Raw genomic sequence first — 7,245 nt, forward strand, 5'->3', positions numbered from 1 at the left:
TATATGCTTGATTTGTTTACAATAAGGTGTGTTTAAAAAGAATGGTTTCCGATGGTAGGCGCGAACCATTAACCTTATGATTACTAGCCTCTTGTTATTTCGACTTCAGCATGGAGGCGATGAAGGAATCTTTGCATGTAAGTTGATAAATCACTGAGGCTTTCTTAATTTGGCCAACAGAGTGCTCATTTAACAGTGTGTATTTGGCGATTACCGTTTGGGATAACGTAAAACGCGTTTGCCATGTAATTTCAAAATAAAATTACGCGCATCTATTTACTTGATTTCATAGTTCTCTCATATTCACTTTCTAATGATTTGCAACAGTTCAATTCATACAATTATACTAACTTATTTCAACATTTTTCACTTCAAGATGTAGATGCAGGGGTTACTCTTGACCCCCGGAGCTCACTTTAGCAACAATTCACCTGAAAGCAAATTCATATGTAATAATAACATTCACATGACTGGCGATAGTTCGTGTTGTTCCCTTCCGGATTATTTGATATGAATCGAAGGAATGCCGCCAAAATGAAGTCATCGCTGCCATGAGCGGAATAGCCCGGGCGGGAAGAAAGGCTGGGATTTTAGCTTGGTCTGCTAAAGTCAATAATAATAATAATAATAATAATAATAATAATAATAATAATAATAATAATAATGCATACTATCGCTAAAGAAGAATGACCATTCTATGGTCAGAAGTGCCCTTATAATTTGTTTTATAGAAAGCCTGGCTACTCCATTCTAAAAGGAAGTGCACTAATAATAAAAGGCAAAGTTTAATAGCCTATTTTAAAGAGAATAAATCCCAAAGAGCAGAATCCAGGCTTTAATGACGGGGATGCACCAGTACATTTGAATTATTTTTTTAAATGCCTTTAGGCATCTGTAGTGTGAAAGAGGAAACACCCTGGGAAAGTTTTATGGCCAACCTCGTTAACTAAGTCCACGACTTTCCGAAATCGGATTCAACGCTTTATCAACTGCGCCACGGCCACTTTGTATCGGTAGCCTGTAATTTGCATTATATAATTAATTTGATTCTTTAGATCAGGAATTTGTCTAATCATGGACACTTTGAAAATGGTGAATATTTGTATAATGCAGAAGAAGCATCAGAATCACATGATGGTAGAAACTTTTGGAAAGTTTTGCTATGAAGTTCTCACTTTAGGCAGTGAATATTTACAACGAAGGAGGGGGTGCACGTGTACTCCCTAAATGCGACCCTATATATAGACATATATATATATATAGAGAGAGGCCCATGATTAATCCCCACCTGGGCCCTTTATTTCGCACTCCGCCACTTCTCGCTGCTACGCGGTGGTAACTTCAACACCCCGACTCTAGACATTTGTTTCGACTGAACGAAACCATGCCGTCACTGGCACACTAGCACCAACCTTTCGACGTGTCGCTATATCGATTATCGACATTTACCAGAAAGTGCTCCACTAGATATTGGCGATGTTTATGGCATGGTGTGTTGACTTTTACAACCCAAGCAAAGCTAAAATAGTTTTGACATAAATAACATTTGTATTAATAATGTCCATTATGGGAAAAAAATCTTAAAACAAGGATATTTTCAAATTTGCCACTTGTCAATATACATGTAAATGGAGTAAAGTTTAAAATTCATACTAACATTTTTTAAATGAGAATATATTTACAACTACAATGCCTCAGTTTTAGTATCTAACTATTAGAAAAAAAAACGTTGACACATTTTCAAAAAGTGATTTTTTCGAAGGACTGCTTTCATTTTTTTTAGTTGTGACCCGCAACATGATGCCCAATTGGGCAAGTGGCCCGATGAATTCAAAATAATATTGGGCATCCCTGACCTGGAGAAAGAGTCCACATTCATTACATATTTTAGTTATATATATATATATATATATATATATATATATATATATATACACGTGAATCCAGGGTATGATCAAGGCTAGTAGGTATGTACGGTAAGAGCAATCGTAAACCGTTGTTTCGGTTTGTAAGATCAACCAGTTTCAAACAGTTAACTGAGACCAAACCGAATCTCAATATGGTTCTATTTTACATTGATCATTAAATTGTTGTTACAAAGTAAATTATTAAGAGAAAGACAGGGGAAATCGTAATTTCGTTCAAAAGTGAAATAGCAGATCCACAATTACTTAATCCAAAATGAAATCATTACATATAGTTCGGACTTTGTTTCAAAATATATAAGAATATTCTCAAAAAGTTCAGTCCAGAGTCAGTTTCAAACCGAACAGAACCAATTATGGTTTGGTTTCTGAAATAAACCGACATATTGGGTTTGAAACTTAAACCGTATCCAAACCAGTTAACCGTTTAAATAATATTTTGGAACATTTCTATTGGATAGACTGTAGTTAGTCTTTCTGTTCTCTATTGTTGTTTTGAACCCATCGGGCCATTTAAGCATTTGGGTATCATGTTGCGGGAAACAATTAAAATAATGAAACGAGTCTCCTTCCAAAAATCACATTCTTAAAAACGTGTCAACGTTTTTTTTTATAAAAGTTAAATAACAAAAACTGAGGTTTTGTAGTTGTCTCAATTTTAAAAGTTTCTAAGATGAATACCCGGGGTGTAAATGTTTACTTCGTTGAATTGTATATGGAAGAGTTTCAAATTTGAAAATATTCTCGTTTTAACATGTTTTCCCATAATGAGCATCATTAATACAAACGTTATTTAAAAAAAAAACAATTTTAGCTTTTCTTATTTCTAAAAGTCAATGGCTTGACTTTCAGGTTGTTTAAATTCAGAAGCACTCTGATTGGACAAATTCAAAAGATCTCAAAAATGTATTCCTCTACATCCAACTTTTTTTCATCTCCTCTGTAGAGAAGTCGGAAGAACACGCGCCTGTTGAACATAAGATTGCTGGATTGCGCCAACGCGGGGTAATTTTTATAAGTATTTTTTTAACTTACTTTAATGTAAGCAAATCACGCATATAGACGATTTAACATATTTAGGGACACTAATTTTGTGGTTCATTGGCGCTTCGTCGCGTCTCTTCTGTTGGTGGTTTAATTTTCAAAACGAAAGTGGTGTCACAGCGGATCGTCGCTGCCGGGCATTCAATTTTCTTTTGCCGAGAGGTCACTAGTAGCCTACCATTAGTCCACCGACGCTTTCGGCATGGGGTAGCTTGAGTTTCAGGTTGTTAAATTATAAGTTTTGTTTTTCTTCATTTCACAAAAGCCGTAATAAACAGAAAATATGTATAACGGGTACGTTTGATGGGGCGTACCACACATCACCTCTTCGCGGGCCAACGGTTAGAGGTTTTGATTTTCCCAATATCGAATAGACTTGATAAAATGTTAAACCTGACAATCTGCAATGCATATTAATGGTTAGTGAAATAATATAACTATAAAGAAATACCCAAAGATATATATTTAAACTGCAGTTTTACATAACAATTTAGCCTCGATGCGCAAATAGTTTTTTTTCGGGCTAGCCATGGGCTAGCAACCTCTGAGAGGGCTACATCCTCTTTTAGGGAAGGGATTTGAGAGGATGACTATGGTAGTGGAGGATTGGTTGTTGGGCTATGGGCTGTGTTATTTATTTATTAAACTGTATTATTATCGTCCTCATTTTGGTGGAAAGGTCTTTATGATCTTTGCGATCATAGACATAGTTGAAGTTACACTGGAACATAATCAAGGTACTGACATGAGCATAAATACATCATAGTATATTATGCAGAAATAAAGGTAGAAAACACATTCAGTATAGCTTGTGTGAGAAATCTAATACAATAGTTAAAGAGCAGAGAAAGGGAATTCATAAGCGTGATGGGATGAAGTGCACTGGACGCCACAACACAAAATAAGTTTTTGTTGGAAAGACGAATGAGGTTATCTTGTGCCTAGGGGTAGCTCTAGGCTAATGCAGACGTAGTAACCCAAAATGGAATCACTGTGCATAGGATGGAAAAAGATGGGGAAGAAGGACATGTAAAGGATAGTCTTCGGGGATCTGTAGGGACTGTGTAGCAATATAATGCAAAGAGAAGATGAAATGGTGTATTATGGTAACTGGCAGGCGATGAGTGAAATAAAAGATGGTGCATAATTTCAAACTGTAGAGGATGGTGGTGTGTGTAGCGCTGACTAATGAATTTTAAGCGGAGAGTTTCGTGATGGTAGATGAGTATAGGAAACGATATTAAGTAATATAAATCATGGGTTTGGCTGCGGAGAGAAATGCGGAAGGCAATGCGAAAAATAAGCGAAAATATGGATAGTTTCTGGTAGTATGAGGAAGGAGCGAAAATCCATGCCGGAAAACCGTAAGTGAGCATGTGTAAGATGAAAGCCTTGTAAGTGTTGAGAATAATGAGATTTTTGAGGCCTCAAGTTGTGTCGGTTAGCCACTTCAGGAGATTTCGGCGATTATAAGTTTTAGTTTTAACATGATTAGGATACGTCTTCCACGTTAAATGATGGTCAAAAATTACACCTAAGTATGTAACGGTTCGTGTTGGAATGATGGGCGTATTATGGACATTAAGTGACAGAAAAGATGCATACCGGTGTAATTTGGTGCGTTTACGGTATGGTATGAATACAACAGTTTGAATTTTTTGTGGCGTTAACCTTGAGTTTTCATTTGGAACACCAGTGGGTTAAATAATCGGTGGCTATATCCAATGAGAGGTTGATACCCTGAACAGATTTGACAAGAGGAAGAAAGGCTGTATCAGCTGCATATTGAAACAGGTGGACGTCAGGAGAAAGATGTGGAAGGTCGGCCACAAAAGGGATGTACAATAATGGGAAAAGAGCATAACCACCCAAGTAGGTCGTTAAACTTCCTCATATCTAAGTGCTGCAACAACATCCACTAACACTACTTCTATCATTCATTGTAAACTATGTACTTTGACAATTTAGATTTGAATGCTCTTGACTATTATTTCTACATAATAATCTCAATTTTATTATAACCGCAACAAGAGTTCTGCAATATTGGGATCGTAAAAGTGCGCAATTTGCTGAAAACATTTCACACCGAGGTTTTCGCCCATGAGTTAACAGCGATGTGTTAGAGTAGTGGGATAAACGTTGGGTTCACATCTCGGTGGTCGCGGGTTTGATTCCCGTTGGGCAATTAAAGCATTTTTTTTAATTTGTAATAGTGATACTTCAAATGTAAAACAACATGGAAAATAGTCAATTTCTCTCAGTCTTAGTGTTGAGACAACTTTCTTCAACGCACTTGAAATAGAAAAGTAAACTACGATAGATGACGTCAGCCGTATCAACCTTGATTCGTACTGTCTGGGAATGTAACGTGTTTAGCGAACAATTGGTGAATACGTAAGGTATATCGTTAGTATGGGTCAAACATACGAATGATTAAACACAAACGTTACCCAGCAATTGCTTATAAGTTTCTACTACAAGTTATTCTTCTGCTGCTACTATTGCTAGAAATATTAATGTTTAGAACAATGCACTATTTCAAATCCATTCCATATCAACCAAATGATTTGAAATTCGATCAAGAACTTCATAAAGAATAAAATACGTATCCAAATCTCGACTTACCAATAATAATAATAATAATAATAATAATAATAATAATATTAATAATAATAATAATAATAATAATAATAATAATAACAATAAAGGAATAGCATAATTGTAATACCAATTACGTAAACAATACCTTCCAATAAATAAAAATAACAATTGCCACTACGAGATTCGAATCCGGGTCTCTGCCATACGAGTTTTGTGCTTTACCACTCTCCTAACAATTTCTCACACAAAGGTAAGAAATTAACCAGTAGTTACAGAAGATAAACATATAACTTTCTATTTCTACATGTGTTGATACAATTCAAAGAACGCGAAAATAATGTTTACCGTCTTTTCTTCTTTTGAAATTAGAAGTTACGATGAGGAAGAATAGTAGTAACGTAAATCGTGATCATCGTTAAAAATGATGAGATAGCCTCACCTTGAAGAAGGTTTCATGTTATTTTTCTCACTGACGAAGGTCTATATAACTTGTTTTTGAGTTAAAGAGGAAAACCTCGAGTTAGTCATTGTGACACTCATTGGCGTCTGTGACATTGGGGAACGTCTCCTTATACGAGCATTAGTGTCATGTGTTTAGTTTTACTTTCAACAATTTTAACTAGCTAATAGTTTAGCTGACAGATGAAGTGACGTGTTACGTAAGTGGTTAGTGCACTGAACTTGCAATCCGCGGACTCGGGTTCAAATCCCTGCCAGGTTGACGCTTTTTCAAAGGTTTCAATATCAATTTCAATTCCTTACTCAGTGTGACAAGGAAGATATTCTCCTTTCCATAAAGAAAAAAAAAGATGTTGGAATGAGGAGAATTAGAAGACTCTCAATGGAGGCAAACATTTACACACTTAGAGCAGTTGATCAAGATTTGATATTTTCATATACTTTCAAATATTTTATGATTCATGCGTGGTCAGGATTCTTTTATTTTTCTGAACGTATAATATATAACGAATTAATACATTACATACACATTAATATTGAGAATAATATATGATTTTCATTGGACAACATGATCCGAACCATAGAGATTCATCTCAGAATGGAGAACTGTTTCGTTAGTCATTTATTTTACAATTTTCCTTGCATAAAGACCTGACTCAGTGCTACCAACTCCTGTCAATGCCGACAATAGTTACATGTAAGTTGGGTTGCATCTGTCCAGGTGTTCTCACAACTGCAAATTATCTGGATCTCAAATAGTGGAATTAGAGCACTTAGGGGGCGATATACTTTTGCTGGTGGCTGTACATGGAACAATCGGTATAAAGCCTCTAGAAGTTAAGAAGAAGAAAAAAATATTATTTTCAAGTTAATTCTGGCAATGATTGTGGAGAATCCTCAATTGGGTTCATAGTTAAATTGACAATATTGTTTACATTCTTTGAAATCAAGTCTTATAGAATATTAGTTATGCAGAAAATAAATAATAAACTAAAACTCAATTTTAACAGTAAACAATATTTACCATCTCCATTATTGTAAAACGATTTTCAAAGTTTTGCAATTAAAAGCACTGGTTGTTCATCCCAATCATCCCAAGATTTAGAGTCATGTGCAAATTATATGCACTGTAAATACCTCCATTGATGTCAGAGAGCATAACTATCGAAAACCGTTAGGTTTATTGTAGGCTATTAGGAGCGTGACTAACAGACCG

The sequence above is a fragment of the Thermobia domestica genome, chromosome 6 (assembly GCF_964235325.1).
Source record: "Thermobia domestica chromosome 6, izTheDome1.hap1.1, whole genome shotgun sequence".
Classification (NCBI taxonomy): Eukaryota; Metazoa; Arthropoda; class Insecta; order Zygentoma; family Lepismatidae; genus Thermobia; species Thermobia domestica.